This window comes from Rana temporaria, chromosome 11, assembly GCF_905171775.1.
Source record: "Rana temporaria chromosome 11, aRanTem1.1, whole genome shotgun sequence".
Classification (NCBI taxonomy): Eukaryota; Metazoa; Chordata; class Amphibia; order Anura; family Ranidae; genus Rana; species Rana temporaria.
The window spans coordinates 83,328,642-83,355,323 of record NC_053499.1 but is presented as its reverse complement, the minus strand read 5'-3'; the positions used below and the strand labels follow the sequence as shown (position 1 = coordinate 83,355,323).

The window sequence follows — 26,682 nt, the reverse complement described above, 5'->3', positions numbered from 1 at the left end:
CCGCTATTTTAGCCGCTTCATCTGCTCTTTTATTTCCCTCCGAGATGGGGTCTGTATGTTTTGTGTGTGCTTGACATTTGCATATTGCAAGCTCTTTTGGTAACTGTATTGCATATAGAAGTTCTAGAATGAAGTCTGTGTGTGAAATTGGCTTACCACTAGAGGTCACCATCCCCCTGTTTTTCCATTGTTGTGCAAAAACATGTACAGTTGAAAATGCATATTGACTATCTGTGTATATGGTTACAGATTTTCCTTTTGTAATTATGCATGCTCTTGTCAGTGCTACAAGTTCTGCTACTTGTGCTGAATAATGTTTTGGTAAAGGCCTAGCTTCCAAGATTTCATCCTGTGTCACTACTGCATATCCAGTTGCATTTGTGCCATCTGGATTTTTCCTACTGGAGCCATCAACAAAAAGCGTCATGTCAGGATTAGATAAAGGTACATCTTTCAAATCACTTCGAGGCAGTACCTTTTCAGCGATGGCAGCAGTACAGTTATGTTTATGGCCATCAGTAGGGAGTGGTAGTAGTGTGGATGGGTTTAATGTAGTACACCTCTGTATTGTTAAGTGAGGTTGTGTTAAGAGTATTGTCATACAGGAAAGGTGTCGTGCTGGGCTCAAATGTGATATCTTTTGTTGTAAAAGAATAACAGATACTGCATGAGGTACTATGAGTGTCAGCAGGTGATATAGCACTATAGATGCTGAGGCCTTAACTTCTTCGGCTGCAGCTACCACTGCCTGTACACAGGGTGAAAGTGCTCTAGTTACACTGTCTAGTTTTGTAGAATAGTAAGCAATTGACCTCTGGCGCTCACCATGTGACTGTGTAAGTACTGATGTCATGTGACCTTCCCTTAAATCTACTGTTTGTTTGAAAAAGGTTTATCATATTCCATTAAGGCTAGCACTGATGAACTAGAAAGGACTTGTTTTAGGTCAGTAAAAGCTATCTCTGTTTCCTCACTCCATTTAATAGCATCAGGCGGACTGGGCAATCTAGCGCATGAGTTTCCAGGGACAAAGAGGTAATCAGAGTCTTATCAATAAAATTCTCAGCGGCTCCAGAATCCACCAAGGCCAGCAGTTCATGAGTCCCTGTCCCAAAGTGAATAACAGCGGGTAAAAGTATACGATTGTCCCCCTGGGTAGATGAAAGCAGACCTAAGGTGACCACCCCGCTATCACCTAGGTCCTGGAGTTTCCCGGACGTGTAGGGCACAAACGGAGCATATGACCCCTGAGACCACAATATAAGCAGAGTCCCATGTTACGCCGACGTGTGTGTTCCTGGCATAGGTGTGCACAGCCTATTGCATTAGGGTTTCTTCTCAGCTTTTTATGCAGTACAAGGCATGAAAGGAACAATTAACTCCCCACACACATCACACCGTGGGGGACTTCAATCACATTCTTTGAGCTAATTACTAAACATTCTAGACATGTCGGCGCCAGCCTATAATTATCATGATCTAATCACTGCACATTCCTTCATTAACAGCATAACAAACAAAACACCATCACACACAATGATCTCTTCAATCCACATCCCTAGACAGACGTTCTGTCTTCGCATACAGCTTGACCAAAAGGTATTCACACCTCTGAGCATCAATAGGCTTAAAGCAGTGTTATCACACAATGAAAAGTCTTCCAGGAGCCTGACTCAATTAGCATGTCACTAGTCAGGGCTAATCATAGAATGAGTCACTAGACTTGACTGGTTGGGTCACAATTAACCAACATCTTGCAGTATCTCAAAATCCTGCAATATGAACTATCAGTGATGTCCCCTGTCCTGTAATTTAGGACATAATTTCTCAATCACCCTATGGCCCTATCGGACATAAGGTGACCCTAGACATAAGACTCCTTGGTGATGCCGGTACAGGAGTACCCCTCATCCTTACAAAGTCTCTGGGTGTCCCGGGTCATTCCGTTACATCTTTCCCCTTTCGGTGGGAGATTGACACAGGAGGAGACCCCAACGGGTTGACTCTGAAGTTAAATAGAAAAGGGGAGATCCGCGCTTAGGAGTGTGTAAAAGTAAGCTGCTGCCTCCCTGACGGGCCTCAAAGAGACCTGGAAATAGCAGGAAAAAGTGAAGGGATGGTGGCGCTGCTTTTACTTAGTAATGAGTTCCACAAGGTGTCCTATGATAATGTGAAATACTTGTAGGGGAGCTTCAATTGATAGGAGAGACCAATAGAGATGGGTCTCCTAAACCTACACACTGTTGCGTCCCAAGTGTGCAGGTGCTGCCCTCTATTATTGCTTGTGATAAACACTGGTGACCCAATAGTGTATGGGTTCCTCCGGTGAAAAAATGTGTCCGATTGAGATGAGAAGACAACTGATGGGTTGGATTTCTATTTTGATGATATCCTGTGTAAACCTTTCCTGGTTTAAGTGATTACATCAGAGGGGTGCTATTATGCAAATGTAATTTATAACCACAACGTATGTGCTGTGTGCAATTAATGCATAAACAGATTGGGGACGAGTCCCAGGTTCTATGAAATAAAATCCAAGGCTATTCCCCAGTATTAAGCGTGTTTAAAAAAGAAAAGTGTTTTTTTGGAATATATAAATACTAAGAGGTGTTGGAGTGTCCTCCAGGACACTGTGCAGGCCAGCAATTATATCCAAGGCCTGTTACCCTTTGATTAATGTGTTCAAAAAAGGAAACGTGTTATAAAAATATATAAATAATAGAAAGTGTTGAGGTGTCCTCCAGGACACTGTGCAGGCCAGTAATGTGACGGCGTCCTCCGGGCCACTATGCAGGTCAGCCCTATGCAAATAAGTGCTAATATATAAGAAAACAGAAGTGATTCAAACAACAAAGAACCTAAGTAGGTTGTGATCCAAAATGCTGTGCAGGACAGGGGGGTGCAATGGTGAGAGAGAAAGGGGGTGTAGGCCAAAACAATTATAAATGCACATTTATTTTTACCTGCTTTAAAAAAAAAAAAAAATCCATGAGAGAGCCAGAGAGGGGCTGCAATGCTGAGAGAGAGGGGTGCAATTGTGAGAGAGAGAGGGTGCAATGGTGAGAGAGATAGCGTGCAGCGGCGAGAGAGAGAGGGTGCAATGGAGAGAGAGAGGGTGCAACGGCGAGAAAGAGAGAGAGAGAGGGGGTTGCAAAGGAGAGAGAGAGGGGGTGCAACGGCGAGAGAGAGGGTACAACGGAGAGAGGGGGTGCAACGGCAAGAGAGAGAGGGGGGGTGCAATGGCGAAAGAGAGAGGGGGGGTGCAACAGTGAGAGAGAGGGGGGTGCAACGGCTAGAGAAGGGGGTGCAATGGTGACAGAGGGGCGGGTGCAATGGTGACAGAGAGGGGGGGGGGGTGCACAATGCAATGGTGAGAGATTATACAGATTACAATTTATAGGGGCAGCAAAGGTGACAGAGAGAGGGGGTGAACCATGCAACCCCCCTCTCTCTCTGTCACCTTTTCTGCCCCTGCAAATTGTAATCTGGGGCTGTATAATCACTCTCTCTCACCATTGCATGGTCAAACCCCCCCCCCCCCTCACCTTTGCTGCCCCTGCAAATTGTAATCTGTATAATCTCTCTCACCATTGCACGGTGCACCCCCCTTCCCTCACTCTGAGATGATTATACAGTTTACAATTTGCAGGGGCAGCAAAGGTAGGTGACAGAGAGAGGAGGGGGGGGGGGGTGCACCGGTGAGAAAGATTCATTATACAGATTACATTAAAATGTATTTGTTCACCTGTTGTGCTCCAAGTGTGGCCGGCGCCGTTCACTCCTTCTTCTCTGCCCTCACATGTGACCCTGCAGCCTGAAACATAGTGGGCGGTGCTGGCGCCGCACGGGACGCTGTAAATAGTTCTGGCTTTCGGTTCTCCTGCTCGGCTCCTCCCCTCCCTCAGACATGATCAATCCAGTGTCCATACAGCGGCTTAGATGAGAAGGAAAGTGCGGCGGCGAGCATGGCGGACGCAACCCGCTGGCCTGCGGTCGCCGCTGCTTTTAACTAACATGACACTGCAGTCTGCAGCTAGGCAAAAGTCCCCCCTGCATATTTGAAAGTGCGCCAGCGCCCGCGGCAGCGGCCCATGGCTGATTGATTTGACTGACAGCAGGCGGCCTACCAGGAATTTTCCCGGTATCCCAGTAGGCCAGTCCGGCCCTGCCCACCATCAGAAGTTGAGTCCTCTACTCTCCCCTACATCACAGTGCACCCACTTTCCTTATGCTGCTGCTGGAAAGAAGCTGGATGCATTGCTTGAAAGCAGAAAGTAGGGGTCTGGAGGAGGACCAGAGGAGGGCTGGAGCTCTCCTGCAGCTGCAGGAGAGGTGTGAGGGCCACATGAAATGGCCTGGAGGGCCAGATCCAGCCCGTGGGCCTTGTGTTTGACACCTGTGGTGTATACTAAAAAAAAATGCTGTGCGCCAGTAAAGTGTTCGGGTTTGGCTTAAAGAAAAGGTGGCAACCCTAGGCTACAGACTGGCACATCATTGGATTGAGTGAGGACTTGGGTGAGTATTTGGAGGGCTGAGGTGGCAATACTGCTACTGGGACTTTTTTTTACCTTAATGCAGGGAATGCTATAAAGTAAATGTCTTGGCTTCAGAACCCCCTTAACTTCGCAAATGAGGATAGTATGTTTGCCTTTTCATCAGACATGGTTTGTATGTATCTAAAAGAAATTGAGTCTTCAGATGCTGTTAGGATATTACATTTCTTTTTAGCCACGTTTGACAAGTAGATATGTAAAAAACAACACATGAAGAAACTCAGAGAGAATGAGATGATTATTTTTTAGTGAGGGGAACAGTAAATGTATAGTATAAAATGAAACAAAACAGTTCTTTGTCTCCCTCTAGTGGACCTTTTTAGAATCGGTGCAAAGTGAAAGTCCCAGTGTAATGATCAGAGAGGGGATCAAAGTTATTAATTAAGTTCAGATTCCAGTCTTGCTGGTGATTTTTGTGTGCATTGATTGTCATCTCCAGCTAGAAATTTCTACTCCTTACGTAGGTAAAAGCCTGCATCCAAACTGGTAATGAGTAATGTTTTGCTTTACCATGAAACAAGTAGCTTCATAGGTATACCAATCTTTACAGAATATTATTATTTTTAAGTACTTTGGTCAAAGGACAGTTTCTTTCTCTTCTGAATGGTCATTTGGGATAAGTTAGCATATACAGTAAAGAGATCCCTGAAAATTCATCAGCCAGTGGGGGATTTTTCTTGGCAGGCACAATAAGTATTTTTCTTAAAATTCTTGAATCCCAGATTCCTGTCCAAATGGCATGGGGTTCCCGCACCCCATCAGTGTGAACCGAACCTCGAAGGCTGAAATCTATGGTTCATTTTAAGGAAACTGATAGGAGCAGCTGTCTTTCCATCCGCTGTTATCATCCAAGTTGGCAAACAATTTCCCCAAGCCCCCCTTCAGCGCGATTTCAAAGCCGCACACTCATTTACCAAGAGTCAATGCAAGTCACCATGAAATCTGCAAAAAGTCGTGTAGGAACCTTTTTCATAATCGCTGCGGCATATATGATATGAATGGTTGTATTGCCGGAAATGGGGGGTGACTTGGAACTGTCAAATCACATGACAAGTCACACTGGTGTGAATGGGGACTAAGGGGAAGATGCTAAAGATTAGGTGAAATTGGACAGAGTCTAAAGATATTCTTTAACCCAAGTATAGGTTTTGAAGGGAAGATTTCTGGAGAAAGAATTTTCAGGCACTAGATTGGATATGGTGATCATTTAGGTTTAGAACGCCCCTAGGGAGCAATTGTTGAGAGATAAGAAACATAAGATATCTAGAGAAAGTCTGCACCAATGAAGTTTCAACTTGGGGCTTAATACGAGGTGTAAAAGGAAATTGAGAGAGTGTTTAAGAAACACTGACACTTTATTAAATGATTAGGGCTAGTTTACACATTAGGGGCCAGATTCACATAGAGATACAACGGTGTATCTCGAGGTGCGCAGCGTAAGTGTAAATTTGCGTGGTCGTATCTATGCGCCGTACCCACAGAAGCAGATACGCCCGAAAATAGGCTTCATCCGTCCGACGTAACTGTCCTCCGCCGGCGGAACTTAGACGCATATTTAGGCTGGGCGCAACTTTCGTTCCCATTGATTTCCTATTCAAGTATGCAAATGAGGGAGATATGCCGATTCTCATGAGTACGTTTGGCCCGTGCAGACTACGTGCGGTGCGCGTAAGCTGTATGCCCGGCCTTAGGTTACCCCCCATAAAAGCAGGGGTAACTTTGCAACAGACTTGCACAGGTCAGCTAGAGAGCAGCAACAGCAGCAGCGTTACAGGCGACCTGAGCAACAACACTTGCAGGGCAACACATCTGTGTGCCAACATGCCAGGGGCAGCCGTGGTCATAGCACTACTGCGTCTACGAGCACGGAGGAGGAGGGCACAGGAGAGGATATACCGAACGTGCATGGACCTCTTTGGCATTGGGGATTCGGAGGTGTATCGCATGTTCAGATTTGACACTGATGCCATCCTGGAAATAGCCAGAACCCTGCAGGATGACATCACCAGCAAGACACACTGCTCACATGCAGTGCAGCCACTGGTCAAGGTAATGGCAACACTGCATTTCCTGGCCAGTGGATCTTTTCAAAGAACAAGTGGAGCTGTGGCTGGTTTGTCACAAACCACCATGAGCAGATGTGTGCACCAGGTTGTCCCCGCAATCCTCAGACGCATGTCCCACCACATCTTCAGGCCCACCCAGGAGCATCAGCGGAATAAGGCAATGGCAGATTTCTACAGAATTGCCAGATTCCCACGCACCATCGGGGCCATTGATTGCACACATGTGGCACTACAGCCCCCCCATGAGACAGAGCAAATATACCGCAATCGGAAGCACTGGCATTCCATCAACGTACAGGTGATAGCCGATGCCCAATGCCTCATATGGCACGTCCGTGCCAAACACCCAGGGTCCAGCCATGACAGCTTCATATACCGTCAATGCACCATCCCAACAGAATTTGAACAGAACGTGTATGGGGACAGCTGGCTTGTTGGTGAGTGACATGGGTGTCAGGCATGACTGTCCCCCCCATGATGCAGACATCACGAGGGGCACATGCATGACTAACATCCTCCTGTCTTTTCCCTTCCAGGTGACTCTGCATATGCACTTGGACCCCATCTCATGACTCCATACCGGAATCCTGAAACCAGAGGAGAGAGAAAATACAATGAAGCACACACACGTACCCGTGCAGTGGTGGAACGCACCTTTGGCCTCCTGAAGTCCCGTTTCCGATGCCTGGATAAGTCTGGGGGTACCCTGTTGTATTCCCCAAACTTTGTGTGCCAGATCATCGGGGCATGTTGCATTCTGCACAACTTCGCCATGAGAAGGGGCCTGCAGTTCGACCTACGTGATGACCTGACCCCCCAACCACACAATCCCCCCCTAACCGAGGGTCCCCCATCTGCTGAGGGAAGAGCAGTCAGGAGATGCCTCACAGTAGGCTTATTTTCACATTAAACACACACATTCATCATGGCACAATGAGAATGCACGCATGCACACCACTGTGGTCCTTAGCACACACACCCCACAACCCCATTAAATTGGATTAGACCAAAGTACACCGCACGGTACTTAGGAGCAGCAACGCCACGTCAAGGCTCCAATTATGTTGCTGTATATTAAAGGAAAAAAATAATAAGACTCATATCGAGTATATGAATAAAATAATAAGACTCATATCGAGTATAATAAGTAAATAATAGAACTGGCAATCATCTGGCCTGACGTGGACTACGCCTAGTGCCAAGGCTTCTGACCCTCTGTTGCCTGGGGGCAGCCGCGGGTGGGGGTTTGGTTCATTGGGAGGAGGAACATCCCCCGGTCTCTCCCTGGCTGCCTGGCTTCCCTCCAAAGCCAAGGCTATGCGTGTTAGGACCGCATTTGTTTGAGTCCCCACCGCCTCAATTGCAGCTGTATTGGCCTGTATGGCCACTGCCAGGCTCCTCACCTCTGCCACAAGGCCTGAATTTGTGGCCTCCAGGTCCCTCACGCAGGTCACTAATGCAGTGCTGTTTACACTGACCTCCTGCACACTTTCTATGATGGCGGCAGTGTAAGCAGCCTGGGTCTGCTCCAAGGAGGCCAGGCTGGCTGCCACCCGGTGCATGTCAGATGCAACAGACAACATGGTGGGTCTGCCTGGCCTGGTCCCTCGACAAAGTGGCCTCTAAGGTCTCTGGATCACCCCTCGTCTTGCTAGTAGCCTTCCTGGGTGCAGGTGTGGCTTGGGGCCGACTGTATGGGGATGCCCTTGAGGGTACTTCCCTTATGGAGGAGAAGGAGGGGCTTCCCAAAATGGTGGAGGCTCGTGGGGGGCTTCCCAAAATGGTGGAGGCCCTTGGGGGGCTTCCCATAATGGTGGAGGCCCTTGGGGGGCTATCCCCTATGGAGGTGGAGGTATGGGAGGGTCCTGGGATGGTGGTCTCGTCCCCCAAGTAAATTCCATCCTCAAGGTCTCCGTGCTCCTCCTCTAAAGGAGAGGTATGGACACTGTCCTCATGGGATGGGGATGGTTGCCCAGCAGCCGAGGATGGGCTCGCTTCACCCTGCACATCTGTGGATGACACAAAACATTCACATGTTGGTGGACCCACACACTGGTCACATGTACCCTTCCCCCCCCCACACATGCTACACACCAGATAAGAGATAAAACACACTCACGTGTCCTCAAGGGCTGATCAACAGACTCAAATCCCTCCAGGCCCTCCACCTGCTCCCTCTCCAAGCACCTGGCTATGACCTGCTCATCAGGTGTCAGTGTGATATTCAGGGCTGGTCCACCTCCGGTACACCTTCTGTGCCTCTTCATCTTGGCCACCTTCTCCTTCACGAGACGCCGCAGGTCGTTTATTTTCTTGGCGATCTTGGCTGGGGTCTGTTCCGCATGGCCAAGGGCACTGACCTGCGTTGCAATCTCAGACAATATCTCCTCCTTACGGACCTTGCTGGTCGTGCCACTCTCCGATCCGTGGAGGTACTTGTTGTACCTTGACATGGCATCAATTATTAAAGCCTTCTCCTCTTTTGAAAATTTTTTAAGCCTCCTTTCCTTAGGCACTGCTTCAGACATTTTTAACAAAGAAGAAGACAAAAGTAGCCACACCAAACCAACCAAAGCTGCTGGTGTACTTTTGCGCTCGACGGGCGCATGTCTGGGCGTATTTATACACTGCGGCGTAAACGGTGGGCCGGCTTATCTCGGGGGATACGATAGGCGCATGCTTCAGATATGCTTTGTTAAGGCGTGTCCGACGGCGAAGGAGGAAGGACGCTCTTTTGCTGAGCTCTGCGAGTCCGGACTGAATCCTGAGGCATCCGCCGTTACTACTCAGATTTTGGGGCACAAAAATACTCCCACCAGCCTCCCAGTCTATCCTAAGCGCCCGGTTGCCAAAATTGGGAAGCAGACAGAGCGGCATCGGCCGCGTCCCGGCCCCTGGCCTGTGCCCTCCACTACAGCCCGTCCGCCATCTTGGGCCTACAAAGTCTCCGGATCCTCCCGGACAATCAAATAGGATCCACACATCGGGAGCCCTCAGGTCAGTGCCCGGCCTACATCCACAGACCTCCGCAGGCCAAATTGGGAAGCAGACAGAGCGGCATCGGCCGCGTCCCGGCCCCCGGCCTGTGCCCTCCACTACAGCCCGGCCGCCATCTTGGGCCTACAAAGTCTCCGGATCCTCCCGGACAATCAAATAGGATCCACACACCAGGAGCCCTCAGGTCAGTGCCCGGCCTACATCCACAGACCCCCGCAAGCCAAATACCCGGTGGCAGCCCCCCCCGTTGGCACCTTCCTCCTCGTTACTCCGCTCCCCGGCTGCCATCTTGAGGCCTACCTGACTGCTGGAGCCCGCGGCTCGCGTGGACTGCGTCCCCGGGCCCCTAGACCCCTGGATCGTAGCCTGTCATCCACCTCGGGCCCTGGCAGGAGGGTACTGCCGACTTCCGCACCCCCGCCATCCTCGCCTGCCGCTGTCTGCACGCCACCTTGAGGCCTGCGGTCCATCCAGATTCCTGCCCCGCGATCCGTGGCTTCACATCAGGCCCTCCGGTGTCCTCTCATAGAAGCCCCTACTGTCCGGAGGCGAGAATGGAGGGGATCGGCGTGCACACCTCTGCTTGAGGAGCTCCAGCCACAGGGGTGTACGGCGGCCATCTTGCTTCACCCTAGGCCTGGCTGCAGCCTCCTCATCCACCCAGACCTGGCTAGAGTCAATATTGTCCCTGAGAAGCAGACCCCAAGTGGGTGGATTGACCCTGGGGACAGTTTGGAGCAGCAGTCCAGCAGAGTGACAGAACATCACGGGCATAGAAACAATTAATTAATCTAGCCCCTCACAACAGCACCAGAGCTGAGGTAACACAGTCCCTTGTAAAAATCATCACTGGTGTTTGCAGGGTCTCAGAGATTTTCCACATCTTACTACTGCTGCCAATGCCTCTGATCCCCTCCTGCTCTGTGAGGACACCTCTGCTCCCCCACAGTGCCACCTGCTGTCACATAAAAGAGATAACAGCAAAATTCTCATTTTAAAATAGAATTGTCAATATGATCTAGAAGACACACTCTCGACTTGGGGGGGTCGCTTGCAAGATGTAATATACCACAGCGACTCTATGTAAAAGTTTCACCGGTCAAGTAGAAATATAGCTTATCCGCGGTCTCTAATCACAGCAGAACCCTCATCATCCATCTATAAAGCCTGAAAACCACCATCATCCCCACAATATTCCTCTGTGCATGCCTGGAAACTACAGGACTCGAGGTCGCCGATCTAAATATTCCCCTTCCAACATCTTGCTCCGTTCCAAATCGAAAGGCAAGATGTCCCAGAATGGCTCCCAACCATCTCCGCAGGCCTCTCCGGCATTCCCGCACGCTTCTAGGGATGCGGATCCGCATAAACAAGTACGTGAACCCTCCTCACAACTCACTAAATCTGATCTAGATGCCAGTCTCACCATTATGTATGAAAAACTAGCAAACAAGTTCCACTCAGAACTGAAAACATCCACTAGCACATTGCAACAGGAGATTGCATCCTTGGGCGGGCGCACGGACTTGTTAGAAACCAAACACGATGAGTTATCATTAGCACACAATGATCTAAGGAAGGATTTTGAGATGCTGGCGGACAACTTTTCCTATCTCCAGGCTCATGTTGAGGACCTGGACAACAGAAATCGAAGGAACAATCTGAGGGTGCGCGGAGTTCCGGAGTCGGTGACGGACTTGATGCCGGCTGTCTCAAAGCTGTTCCACTCTCTTCTTCCAGATGCCCCACCACAATCCTTCGCTTGGGACAGAATCCACAGGGCTCTCCGACCTAAACCTCCTATAGACAAACCTCCCCGCGACATTATCCTTTGCATGAAGGACTTTATCACCAAGGAGAATATACTAAGAGCCGCAAGGAACTCGCGCAATATCGAGTTTGAAGGCACGAGGATTCAATTATACCCTGACATCTCACAGGCCACCCTTGAAAGAAGGCGCAAGATGAGGGAAGTTACATCTATCCTTCAATCGGCCCGCATCAGATATAGATGGGGATTTCCATTCAGACTAACCGTACCTCATAATGGAACTGTCTACTCTGTTGTCAATGTCACAGAGGGCAAGGAGCTCTTAATTAAATTGGGTTTGCTGGACCCTGAGGCTTTCCCGAGACCACCTTCTACTCCACACCCATCTCCCATTTGGGCCACTCCCTCCTCAAGACATGATCATAGAAGGATGAGATCATCTCTGCGATTCGCAAATCCGTGAAAGTCACTAGAAATTGATGGGTTCTCTATTTTTTTCTTATCTATACTTTTACTGACCCCCGAAGGATACCTCGGCACCATCTCAGACCTTTTCACTTCGGGTGGCATTGTTTTTTCTTCCCTACCCCACTCAAGATTCAAGATGTGGCTCTCCTATACAACGTACCACACCAGATCAATCGCACCCAACTAACTGCTACGTATTGAAGGAAAAGGACTCACATTTAAGCATAAACTATTGCTTTTGGCCCTGGGTTTTGCTAGATCTTGGAAGTCACCTCAAACACATTCACTCATTCTGGGGATTCCTGCCAAGATCCCTCTCCCCCTCGCCCCCAGTGTATTTAAAGGTTTGGGGGTGGGGAGAGAATAGTTGGGGAATTTTTTTTTTTTTCTTTTTTCTCTCTCTCTCTCCCCCCCCCACTGCCGAGGTCAGTAATTTCAGGCAACCCACACCGGATTGTTCCTTGGAGAAGGAGGAGAGGGATAATAGCTTCTAATTTTTTTTTTTTTTTTTTTTCTTATATGTATATGTGTATATATATGTGTATAGGTATATATATGTATATCTTTCTCTGTTTTTTGCACCCACGATATAGCTCTCGCTACAAAAAAGAAAAAGAAAACACGTAGAGTGGCTTGGCCTTCCCGCCTCCGCATGTTTGACCCCCCTCTCACTTTCGGAGTCTTAGTATGATTCTTATGGCCCGCTTTTTTGTGCCTTTGATCATGCTCTCTGCAGCCCTTTTTAGCAGGACTCCGGAGGTGAGTTTTGGACTCACAGGTCCAATGGTTACTATTTTTATGTCAAACCGTTCTCTTCAGTTTGACCCCATTTTTTGGTTTACTTACTTTTCACAGTTTTATAACATGTTTAGTTGCTTTAAACTTTTTGAAACAATGTTCGTACGGTTCATTTTGTTATGCTTTTATACACTCAAGTCTCGCATTGAAAACAAAGTGTTCAGTTATAGATTTGGCAAGAATTTCTCTCCTAAGGTCTACGCCACACTATCATATGTTTCTTTATACTTTGTATATACATGCAATACAATTGTGGGACGGGTCACTAGGAATGCAGCCATTCTGTCACAATTTTATGTCCCCACACCACATGATTTAGAGAGTGCCAATGGCCATCACTATATGTCATCTCTTAGTACTTTTCTACACACTATAAATGGAATTAAAGGTAATTTCCCATAATGCCAATGGTATAAACTCTCCCCAAAAAAGAAAAAAAGCCTTCCGTCATTATAAAAGATTGGGAGCTGACATAATATTAGTGCAGGAGACCCACTTCGCGGTAGCCAAGCACCCCAAATTTTTTGATAAAGCATATAGTCAATTTTATTACACAACATTCGACTCTAAGAAAAGAGGAACTGCCATTTTCATCAAAAACTCAGTAATGTTTGAAACCCAAAGCGTCTTCAGAGATCCAGAGAGTCGCTTTCTGATTATAAAAGGCTCTATAGGAGGATGTCTGGTCACCATAGCCTCAGTATATGCACCTAATGAAACGCATGCATCATTTTTTTCAAATTTTTTTGACACTTTGGACAAATACTCTTCCCCCCATTTGATTGTGGGCGGAGACTTCAATTTAGCCGCCCACTCATCCCTAGATAGAAGCAAAGTGGCACCCACATCCAAAGCCTTCCCTAAAACATTAAATCGCACACTACTAAACCACCAACTCATTGACACATGGAGGGCTCACAACATCGGCATCAAAAATTACACCTTTTATTCACATCCTCACGACTGCTCCGCTAGGCTGGATTACATCTTTTGTACCCCAATTATAGTCGCTAATTCATCAAAAGCTGACATCCACCCCTGCCCCTGGTCAGATCACCAGATCGTATCTTTCACCACATCCAAAATAGGTCTTGCTGACACACCCCACAGATGGCGCATCAATGACGCACTACTAACAGACCATCTGAATATCCAACAACTAACTTCCAACATGGAAGAATACTTTACACTTAACTCTTCCCCAGACACTCTTCCCACGTCTCTATGGATGGCCCACAAGGCGGTCATGAGGGGCCATCTAATGAAGCTGGCATCTACTAAAAACAGGATTAAGCTGACCGATATAAAAACACTAACTAGAGATCTGGACAAATTATATCATAAACACAATCAATCCCCCTCCAGTGATATACTCAAACAAATCCAAGAAAAACGTACAGCCCTAGATACTCTATTAACCTCAGATGCAGAAAAAGCCCTTAGATGGTCAAAAGCAAGATTCTTATTACATAGTAACTCTACTTCCACTATGTTTGCCAGAAAACTAAACCAATCCACGAAACCTCCCCACACCTATAAGCTTAGAAACTCTGCGGGCCACTTAATATCCCATCCGAAGGGAGTCATGGAGGTTTTTTTGAAATTTTATAAGAAACTTCTATCATCTCCTCAAACCACGCCGAAGCAATCCTCGACACAATGGCTGGATGAAACCCAGCTTCCCACTCTATCATCCCAACAGAGTGAGGCATTGAATGCACCCTGCACAGAAATAGAAGTAATTAAGATTATAGGTTCTCTAAAAACCTCCACAGCCCCAGGCCCAGACGGTTTTTCTTCATCATACTACAAAAAGTTTGCATCAGTGTTAATTCCACATCTTGTGAAACTATTCAACCATGTTCTACAAGGCAACCAATTCCCCTCCGAAATGCTCCTAGCAAATATGTCTCTCCTACCTAAACCAAACAAAGACCACTTATCCCCACAGAACTTCCGCCCGATCTCAGTTATAGATAATGACCTAAAAATTTTTGGAAAAATATTAGCAGACAGATTAGCCTCAGTCATCTCACCCCTTATCCACCCAGACCAAACAGGTTTTATTCCGGACAGACAGATTACGGATAATATAAGATTAGCAACAAACATCATCCAAGACTCCAACCTTCATGCAAGATCAACACTACTACTTAGTTTAGATATCCATAAAGCTTTTGATAGCGTCAGTTGGTCCTACTTAGACTCGCTACTCCCTAGATACGGCATAGGAGATGAATTTCTTCACGGATTTAAAGCCTTATACCATGATCCACATACTCGTATTAAGCTACCCGGCCATAACTCTGAATTTTTCCCATTAAGCAGGGGCACAAGACAGGGCTGCCCCTTATCCCCTCTCCTGTTTGCTCTTGCTATTGAGCCCCTTGCCTGCGCTATCCGCAGTAATACCAACATCAAAGGGTACACAAAAGGTTTGAAAGATTTTAAATTAAGTCTACGCAGACGACGTCCTCCTGTTCCTCAATGACCCTTTACTATCGGTACCAAACCTAATCCAGACCTTGGATACATTTCATGACCTTTCAGGGTTAGGTATAAATCTATCTAAATGTTCTGCCCTCCCGGTAAACTGCCCTCCCGATCTGACTGCCATATTAAAGGAGAAATTTTCCTTTCAGTGGTGTTCAGATTCCTTCCGATATTTAGGCATTAACATCACCCCATGCTACAAATCCCTATACCACAAAAACTACCCCAGATTACTTCAAAACATTAGAGACTTACTCAAATCATGGTCAGCATTCCATGTGTCCTTTATGGGTAGAATAGTTGCTACCAAGATGGTTATACTTCCAAAACTACTCTTCTTCTTCAGAGCACTCCCCATCCTGGTCCCTAAAAGCACCCTAGATTCTATACAAAGAGATATAAACAAGTTCATATGGCAAAATAAAAAATCGAGATTTGGATATGCACTGATGTATAGACCTCAGTCGAAGGGAGGGTTGAGTATGCCCAACTTATGGCTATACTACCTTTCAGCCAGATATACACAACTCGCACAATGGTATGCACCTTCCAGTCATATCCCTTGGCTAGAATTTGAAGAACAATCTGTCCTACCGTTCCACCTCCAAGGCCTCCTATGGTCCAAATCTATTAAAACTCAAAGAATGGGCCAACTTAATAAAGTAGTACATCAAGACCTACTATTATGGCACAGACATAAACATAAATTTAACATCGCCTCAGAGATCCCTCCCCTAGCTTCCTTCTTAGGGGACCCTCTTTTTACCCCCCCAGACCTACACTCCAACCAATATTCTGTTTGGCAACTCCTCAATCTATCTAACTTAAAAGCTTTCACTAAAAATAACACCTTTCGCACATTCCTGGATTTACAAACAGAATATAAACTTAGAGATACTGAACTCTCAGACTACAATAATATCAAACTATTCTATGAAAAAAACTTTTCTCTCTCCCTCCAAACCCCCTTCACGACTTTTGAACGAATTTGTCTTACTTCACCTCGAGACAGAGGCCTGATTTCTAGAATGTATAGAACCCTAAACGAACACAGTTTACCAGACAAAACACGCCAAATGCTGCAATGGGAATCAGATCTAGATGAATCCTTCTCCACTGAACAATGGGACAGCATGACAAATAACCTACGGAAATGTACCAAGACAGCCTCCATTAGGGAATCTGCTATTAAACTCCAATATAGGTGGTACCTCACCCCTGACAGAAGTAACTCATTCTATCCTACAACATCTCCCCTTTGTTTTAGAGGCTGCCCAGTACAGGGTTCCCTTATCCACACCTTCTGGGAATGTACACACCTCAAAGACACGTGGCAACAAGTCAGTATTAAAATAGAACAGATAACAGGTAGAAGAATAGAACTGACACCTAAAATCTGTCTACTGTTTTATCCTATCCCCGACATCCCTATAGCCCACACCAGGCTAATACATACCTTGCTCACATCAATACACTGGGCGATAGCGCTCAATTGGCGCTCCTCCATTGTACCATGGTCCCAAATTATGGATCGTATGTTATCCATCAAACTAGGAGAATGCATTCATCACACCTTATATGACACTATGAACATATATGATCAGAAATGGAAGCCTTGGGACCTTTCTCTGTTGAATCACTAAATTAAGCCAACCTTTTTTTTTTTTTTGTTTTTTTTGTTTTTTTCTTTTGTTTTTTTTTCTCTTCTCTCTTTTTGCCATTAATCTAAATCATTAAGTCCCCACATTGCTGCATTGTGCTACCTCATAGCCTTTCATACAAATCATTACCTATTTCTCTGCCTATCGAATAACTGCTATGCATATTCTTCACAGATGCTCACTGCTCTTGTATGTATTTTTGTACTTCTTGCCAATTCGAGTTTAAACTGTATTGAGACTTAGTTTTTCAATAAACCGTTTGTAAACAAAAAGATATGCTTTGTTAAAGCTCTCTGAACGTCAGTCAAAGCTGCTGTCACTAAATAAAATGGTTAGCTTACAGTCCTGTTTACACCTGTTTCTGCTTGGTGCTTCAATGAGGCTTCAGTGGAGCTTTGATGATGTTTCGGTGGGGCTACAAGTGACCTTTTCTAATAGATTTCTATGGCCGCTTTGAAGACACTTTGAAGCACCACTGAATCTACATGGGGTATCATTTTTGAAGTGAAGCAGAAGCAAAGAAAAGCAAAAGCAGGTGTAAACAGGCCTGTAAGCCAATTATTTTATTTAGTGACAGGTGTTTTGACTAGTGTTCAGAGAGCTTTAACAAAGCCTGTCCGAAGCCTTGTTGAAGCCGAAGCAAGTGTAAATGAGCCCTAAGTGTGGGTTTGTTTCTCCCTATAACTCTGGGGGTAATTTTATAGAAAAGCCTCAAACTTTGGACACAAGACAATACAGGGGGTTATAGAGCTGCCAATGAGAGGATTCACTCTCCTGTACACAAAAAGTTTCTTCACTCATCGTAGGTGTAGAGGGTGTAAATATAACATAAACATGAGGAGAGAAACTCTTTTCTTCCACACAAACTGGACAACATTTTGAAATTCAGGATTTTGTTTCATGTCACTCAACTCATGTTGTAGAACAGGGGTATTCAACCTTTCGGAGGTGGAGATCTCCTTATGCTTTAAAAATAAATTAATTAGCAAAGCCTAACTAAATATTAGGAAAAACTTAGAAACATGCAATAAAACAAATGTCATTCTAAAAATATAAACAGTGTCAATAGGGAAGTGGATGGTGTCAGTCAATAGGGAGGTGGATGGTGTCAGTAGGGCAGTGGATGGTGTCAGTATTTTTTTATTAATTTGTACAACCTTTTCAAATTACATTTTTTTTATATTATTTTTTAGGAGCCTCGTTTGGGGCGCTTTGGTGAAATAGCAGTAGTCTAAACAGACCCATGATGTCTCAATTTTGAGTCAGAGAAATGGACTTGGTGCAGATTCCCCAGACTCTTTTTCTGCAGCCTCAACTGTACGTGGCTGGGGTTTTTAATTTTACTACCACTACCATATCCTGGTGTCTAAGCAGTCTTATGCTGGCACTGGCCCTGTCCACAGTAGTGTCCTCTGTCTCCCCACATGGCAATGACATCTGCCCCCCTTCCCATCACCCCTCCCCACAGTAGTGTATTCTGGCCCTCTGCCCCCTCCCATATCAGTGTTCTCTAACCCCTACACATTATCCCCCCCAGTAGTGTCTTCTGCCACTCTGCCCCCCCCCAATAGCAGTGTTTTCTGCCCCCTACACATTATCCCCCCCAGTAGTGTCTTCTGCCACTCTGCCCCCCCCCCCCCAATAGCAGTGTTCTCTGAACCCTTATCATATTCCCTCTGTCCCTTTCCCCTCACCCTCACAATAGTGCCCTCTGCCCCCATAGCAATGTCCTCTGCTCCTTTGATATCACCCCATTCCCCCCCACACACACACACACACTCACACTAGTGCCCTCTGCCTCTCCACCCCATTGCAATATTCCCTGTTCCTTTGACATCCCACCCTCCACAATAGTGCCCTCTGCCCCATCCCTATAGCAATATCCCCTGCTCTTTTGACATCCCCCTTGACCCCCGCCCCCGTAATAGTGCCCTCTGCCTCACATCCCCATAGCAGTGTCCCCTGTTGTTTTGACACCCCCACCCCCACAATAGTGTCCTCTGCCCCCCATCCCCATAGCAATGTCTTCTGCTGCTTTTGACACCCCCCACAATAGTGCCCTGTGTCCCCCACCCCCATAGCAATGTCCCTTGCTGCTTTGACTCCCCCCCACCACAATAGTGCCCTCTGACCCCCATCCCCATAGCAGTGTACTCTCCCATCCCAAAACAGCTTGCATCTCCCTACCTACATAGGTGTACACAGGAGCCTGCACATCTCTGGACAGGGGGCCGGACCACGAGCTGTCGGTATTAACTTTCTATAAAACCAAACTGGTGATTAGTTGTTAGCACTGTCTGGCAACCGATCATCTGACAGTTCACTTCAAAGTTAACTTTACCAGCTCCCGCTGTCCATCGCCCATCCAGAGATGTGTAGTCTCTTGCTCTCCTGCCCATATATGCCATATTTATTTACATTATGATCGCTATGCCCAGTCCCTACTAGTTTCAATAGTATTGCTGTGCCTTCCGGTATAGTGACTATTGCAGTGCTATTAAGTTTTGTTTCACCTTTCCCATTTTTACTGGGTGGGCTTACAATCTGTCCCCCCTTGCCTGTATGGCATAACTAACCCAGACCAAGATGGCCACCAGCAAAGCCTGAGGAAGGAGCATGCATGCTCCGAACGCAAAGCACCACCCGCCAACCCCGTTCGGAGTGTCGTCGATCCACGTTCCAGTCTTCCAGAAGCACTGTGTGCATACAGTACGACCGGATAGAAGCAGGACACTCAATCGCCTCCACCAGCCTGTGATGCCTTGCACCATTCAAAGACTATGCAAATGAAAACCCTTATTATACACATTAATGTTGGAAAATACCGCTCTCTTGTGAGTGTTTTTACATTAAAAAGTTATAAATTTGCTGCATTTAGAGAGTGCTGCTCTTTGTCTTTTACTTTATTATTTGGTCAAACTGAGCAAGAGGTCTTTCCCAGGATTGGATTGTACCAGCTAGGGGAGAGTCTGCTGCCTCCCCTGGCTTATGCTGCCATGTGGCCTCAGGTGGGCGACTTAAGGGCTTGGATTGAAAGAGAGTGTGCTGCCATGCGGCCTCAGGTGGGTGACTTAAAGAGGAAGTAAACCCTCATGGGGTTTACTTCCTCTATGTCTCCCTGCAAAGGTAAAGCATAATGGGCTACTATGCATCGCATATTAGCCCATTATGTGACACTTACCTGCAGGAGAAGCCCACAATGTCACCGTCTTCCTCCATGGTAGGGAGCATCCATTCTTCCGGAGTCTCGTGATGTCACACCCGCGTGCGGGAGCCGTCTTTAACGGCATGACCCCAGGTTGAAACGGCACAGCTCGCCCTTTCAAGACAGTGCATGCGCCGTTGAGGGCATCGCTCGGGGAAATTGCAAATATCTCCGAGACCTACACGTAAGCTAGGCTTACCTGTAGATGTAAGTTCTCCCTGAGGGTTTACAACCACGTTAAGGACTTGGATTGAAAAAGTGTGCTGCCATGCGGCTTCAGGTGAGCGACCTGAGAGCCTGAAGTCCAGAGAGACTGACTCAGGTTATACAAAGAGCTGATTGAAGGGGCTGTATGTTGAAAATTTGGTCTGGTATTACTGTTATAGAGTGTCATTTGGAAGTTAGGAGGAGGCTACCAGCTGTCCCTGGACATTTTGTGAGTACAGACAACATAAAGGATCTATAGACTTATGCTCTTAACCCCTTCTGGTGTGCTATATAATAGCTGAGAGTCCAGAGTGGCTACTGTGCAGACAGCACTGACTAGTGTTCTGAAGAGCTTAGCCAGCTGCTGCTACTGCATAGGACTTTGCTAATTTTCTGCTACTTTTGAAGTACCAAATACAGAAACAGGCTGCTGTAACTGGCTTGTGTCTTGGGGAGCTTTGCCAGGATATTCTTGCTACTGAGGAACTTTTCTCTAACCTGAAACTACTTGGTTGCTACTGCCAAGTCTGCTTTCTGCTTTCAGCAAGAACTTCACCAGAGCTTTGTCGAGAGGTCAGTTACAAGGCCTTGAAAAAAAATATTCATACCCCTTGAAATTTTCCACAGTTTGTCATGTTACAACCACTTTATGTGATAGACCAACACAAAGTGGCACACAATTGTGAAGTGGGAGAAACATGATAAATGGTTTTCAACATTTTTTACAAATATGTGAAAAGTGTGGCGTACATTTTGTATTGAGCCCCCCAAGTCAATTCTTTTTAGAACCCCTTTTCACTGCAATTACAGCTGTAAGTATTTTTGGGTTTGTCTCTGCCTGCTTTGCACATCTAGAGAGTGACATTTTTGCCTATTCTTCTCTGTTAGATTGGATGGAGAGCATCTGTGAACAGCAATTTTTAAGTCTTGCCACAGATTCTCAATTAGATTTAGGTCTGGACTTTGACTGCGCCATTCGAACACACAAATATGCTTTGAACTAAACCATTTTGTTGTAGCTGTGGCTGTATGTTTAGGGTCATTGTCCTGCTGGAAGGCTTTTTCAGACTCTAACAGATTTTCTTCTAAGGTTGCCCTGTATTTGGCTCCATCCATCTTCCCATCTGCCACCACCAGGTTTCACGGTGGGGGATGATGTGTTCAGGGTGATGTGCAGTGTTTGTTTTCTGCCACACGGAGCATTTTGCTTTTATGCCTAAAAGTTCAACTTTGGTCTCATCTGATGAGAGCCCCTTCTTCCACATGGCTTCTCGCAAGCTGCAAACAAAACTTCTTATGGCTTTCTTTCAAAAATGGCTTTCTTGTTGCACTCCTTTATAAAGACCTGATTTATGGAGTGCACTACTAATAGTTGTTCTGTGGACAGATTCCCCCACCTGAGCTCTGGATCTCTGCAGCTTCCTTTAGAATTACCTACCATGGGCCTCTTGGCTGCTTCTCTGATGAATGCTGTCTTTGCCCAGCCTGTCAGTTTAGGTGGATGGCCGTGTCTTTTCAGTTGTGCCATACGCCTTCCATTTTTGGATGATAGATTGAAAAATGCTCCATGAGATTTTCAAAGCTTGGTATATTTTTTATAACCTATCCCTGCTTTAAACTTCTCCACAACGTTTTCCCTGACTGTCTGGTGTGTTCCTTGGCCTTCATGGTGCTGTTTGTTCACTAAGGTTCTCTAAAAAACCCAAGAGGGCTTCACAGAACAGCTGCATTTATACTGAGATTAAATTGTACACAGGTGGGCTCTATTTGCTAATTAGGTTACTTCTGAAGGCAATTGATTCCACTATATTTTAGTTAGGGGGTATCGGAGTAAAGGGGGTTGAATACAAATGCATGCCACACTATTTTTATATATGTATGTGTAAAACAAAATTAAAACCATTTATCATTTTCCTTCCACTTTAAAATTATGTGCTACTTTGTGTTACTTATGTGCTTCTTTCACATGAAATACATTTACCTTTTTGGTTCTCACAAAATATAACAAAAACAAAACCATTAGACTGTTCATAGAAGACAATGATTGGAAGTGTGTGTGTGTGTACCTGGCTGTGTGAATCTACCTTATGCTTGGCTGTGGGACAAAAAGGGGGAAGCCCTAGCAAAACACCAGCGGCTCCTACGGGGGTAGTGCTACAGTGGGATAATGCTTATTTTTATATTTGTTATACATTTCCATACCCATAAAAAAAAAAAAAAAACTTTTACATGCTCCTTAAATTCCAGCACTGAAAACATTTCACATATTTTTCTTTGTTTATGAGGGGCTATTGTTAACCCATCTGTACTGTGCTGGCAGATCTCTAATGCGGCATACACACAATCAGAAATTCCGACAAGAAAACCATGGATTTTTTCCAAAGGAATTTTGGCTCAAACTTGTGTTGCATACACACTGTCACACCAAATTCCGTCAAGAACGCGGTGACGTACAACACTACGACAAGCCGAAGAAAAATTAAGTTCAATGCTTCCGAGCATGCGTCGACTTGATTCTGATCATGCATAGGACTTTTCTCCGTCGGAATTGCATACAAGAGCTTTTCCCCTTGGAAAATTTGAGAACCGACAGAAAAATTCCATTCCACAACAGTCAGAATTTCCGAACAAAAGCTCACAAAATTTTGCTTAAACAAATTTGCATAACACGAGTTTAGTTAGACGCTTCATAGGAAATGCCAACATACTTGACCTTTTTTCACCTAATTTGCATATTCCTGCTAGACTAGCAGATATATTTAGAACATTATCCAAATTCTTTTAACTTGTCTTATTTGACACTAATCTTTTGCGATCACTGCCACTCCAAATATGATTAAACTGTTACATGGCTGTGTTGGAAACATTTGTTTGCAACAACATGACCTTGATAGGCACTATAACCCATTCATTTAGAAACTCAAGGCATACGTGTTTACTTTCATGACAGTGTGTTGCCTAGTTACTTTTGGCAAATATTGATGTTATTTTCAACTCTCTGAGAGCATACCGTGTTTCCCCCGAAAATAAGACCTACCCTGAAAATAAGACCCAACGTTATTTTCCAGGGAGGCTGCAATATAAGCCCTACCCCGAAAATAAGCCCTAGTTTAAAATGTTTGTAAAACCCTATAACCCACTCTATTACAGTAGTATATATTGTACAATGTGTGTGTTTCTGTAATATAATTATGAGGAAAAGAGCTCCGGCGGGTCATAGAAGCGCAGAGGGGCGCTATAAAAAAAAAGGTATTTGACACAATTATATTACAAAAACACATATTGTACATTATATAATACTGTAATAGAGTGGATTATAGGATTTTACAAGCATTTTAACTCAGTTCACACTGGGGATTCCTGTTAGGCAGGGAGAGAGAGGGGGAGAGAAAACGGCACATTACATCGTAAGACCTACCCCGAAAATAAGCCCTATTGTGTCTTTTGTTGCCTAAATTCATTTAAGACCCGGGCTTATTTTCGGGGAAACAGGGTATGTCATATGGAAGGATAATTCTCTTCCTAAATTTTATATACTGTAAATGCCAAAGATTCTTAAGGTTTTTTTTGCTGAATGCCAGACAAATGGTCCAGAGAATAAAGCACCTGTTGGGACCTGAAAACCTTAAAGTTGAAGTTTAGATGTGGACATTTTACATAGTTACATTGGTCTAGCTTGAACCAGTGTAAGTATGTATGTGCTATACCTCTGGGATTCCTTTGGAAGCTTGAACTTACTATAGTAGGCAACACAATATCACCATTCTACCTCTCCACCTCATCCAAAGAACACTTTGCATTTGTTGATTAAAATGAATGGCGCCTGAGCAGCTATCAGCGGCAATTTACCGCGATCCGTGATGCGCCGGGTCCTCTGGACCCGCCAGTCACAGACATTCCCGTGTGCGCGCCCTAGGGGGCGCGCAGGAGCGTGATTCTGGGAGGACGTCAATGTATGCCCTTCCAGAGTTAACAAACCACCCTGTAGACGTATTTTGTCTATGGGCGGGTCGTTAAGTGGTTAAACTGCAGCATTGTCCTTTTTGTAAACTGTAATGCAATACGGCAACTTGGAGGCATTTTGTACACAGTTGGTGTACAGAATGCCTCCAGAAATCTTATTTCCTGCTTATGGTCAAGAACTCTGCACCAAGATACAAATCGGGTTGTAGGCATCCTCTGCCACAGAAATATAATTTGTAGTGAAATACTCCCTAATGCAGCGTACACACGGTCGGAAATTCCGACAACAAAACCGTGGATTTTTTTCCGACTGAATTTTGGCTCAAACTTGTCTTGCATCCACATGGTCACACAAATGTTGTCAGAAATTCCGAACGTCAAGAACGCGGTGACGTACAAAACTACGACAAGCTGAGAAAAATGAAGTTCAATGATTCCGAGCATGCATAGAATTTGTGTGCATCGGAATTGCATACGGACAAGAACTTTTGCTGTTGGAAAAATTGAGAACCAGCTTTCAAATTTTTCTTGTCGGAAATTCAGACAGCAACTGTCTGATGGGGCCTACACACTGTTAGAATATCCGACCAAAAGCTCAAATTGAACATTTGCTGTCGGAAATTCTGACCGTGTGTACCTGGCATAAGAGCTAATCACTTCTAGAGATGCCGACACTGCAACTTTGAAACAAAGCAAACAGTTAAAACAAAGGGTTTTTTTTATTTGATTTTTAAAGTGAAAATGCTGTAGTTTTGTAGATCTGACAAATGTTGCATGACTCTTATTTTGTTAAAGTGGAATTTCTGCCACAAATTATAACTATTCTTAAAAATGTCCCTTCTCTTCTCCTGCTACCTATCCTGCCTACCTGGAGAATAAAGGATTTGTGTACATGTGATACCGCACCTCTGGCCCCTGTGTCAGTGAGCAGCTGGCTACAGAGGAGAGGAGAGAATGCCAACAACAGCTGGGCTATGGGAGCCTATGAATGATGTCAAGGCTCCTGGAATTCACAGCCATTATCAAGCATTTACACAGGGTAGCTGGAGCTGCGGGATCACATGACCGGACTGGAGCGTGCTGACAAAAGGGAAGTATAAAGAACTTTTTTACATCAGGTAGGCAGCATAGGTATATCCAAAAAATTCTGCGCTTAATGATGATAAAGAAATTAGGGCAGCTGCACTCATTAGTTGCCAGAATACAACAAATACAAAATGTATAAAAAAAAATGCACTGTGCCTTTAAAAATTTAATAATTGACACAAATAAAAAAGTTAATAAAAAACACATTGATCTGGCATCTAAATATGCAAAGTACAACTCAAAAAGTAATTGTTCAAACCCATATACAAACGTAATAATATACATTGCATGCACATTCTCTTTATCCATTTCAATACCAGGTACACTTAAGAACTTTTCCTACCCAGAAAAATGTTCACCTTTCAGTGCTGCCGCACTTTGACTGACATTTGCATAGTCATGCATCACTGTTTTTTTTTTTAATCATTTTTTTAGACAGATGCCACTTTCCTTTTTGTGGCATTTAGTCACCATTGGGTGTTTTTATTTTTTGGTAAACAAAAGACCAAACATTTTGAAAAAAAAGTTTTTTTTAGTTTCTGTTATAACATTTTCCAAAGAAGTAATTTTTCTTCAGCAATGTGCACTGATGAGGCTGTGCTAATGGACACTGATGAGGCTGCTCTGATGGACACTGATGAGGCTTCTCTGATGGACACTTATGAGGCTGCACTGATGGACACTGATGAGGCTGCACTGATCAGGGCACTGATGATCAATGCCCTGATTATCAGTGTAAACTATATACTCACTGTGCCCTGTCAGATTAACCAGTTAGCACCTCTCCTTTCCTTACACAGAGAGAGAGTATAAGGAAAGGAATGCTGATAACTGGTAAGTCTGTTTACATGTGACCAGCTGTGATTGGACACAGACAATCACATGTTAAAGGGCCACTGTAATTGTCCCTTTACCACGATCTGTGATCAGCTGTGTTCAAAGGTTACAGCAGTCACAGAGCACACCTGTTGCACACCCCAGGGGGCGCTCTGGAGGCACGCATGTGGCATGGCATCCATGGACATCCTCCCAGAACTGGAGAGCCGCACTGTAGCCATCTTTTGGCTATAGCACGGGCAGGAACCAGTTAAATATATCAAATGATTCATTTATACATATTCTTTTGTAGTGAACAAAACTACCGTAAATCTAATTATATAAAGTGCAACCAATATAAATAATGGAATTAAAAAGTGTACTTATGTGAATAAGCTTTGTTTAGACTCCACATGTAATGATGTGTCCAGTTTGTGTTGCACCACCTGATTGCACAACAATTCCTTTTCTGCTGGAAATTACATCCCAAACATGAGGTCCTGAGCCCTTGACAGAAAGACACTGTGCCTCGAGGGTGTTCCCTGACCTTTTTAACCGCTTTCCGACCAGCCGTCGTCATTATACTGCGGCATGTCGG

At 45.2% G+C, this 26,682-nt stretch overlaps 1 protein-coding gene across 1 annotated transcript in view; it reads left to right on the top strand.

Moving 5' to 3' along the window:
• The window catches only part of SLC6A2 (solute carrier family 6 member 2), an 821,078-nt gene that overhangs the window by 337,335 nt on the left and 457,061 nt on the right, over positions 1 to 26,682 (top strand). The window lies entirely within an intron of this gene.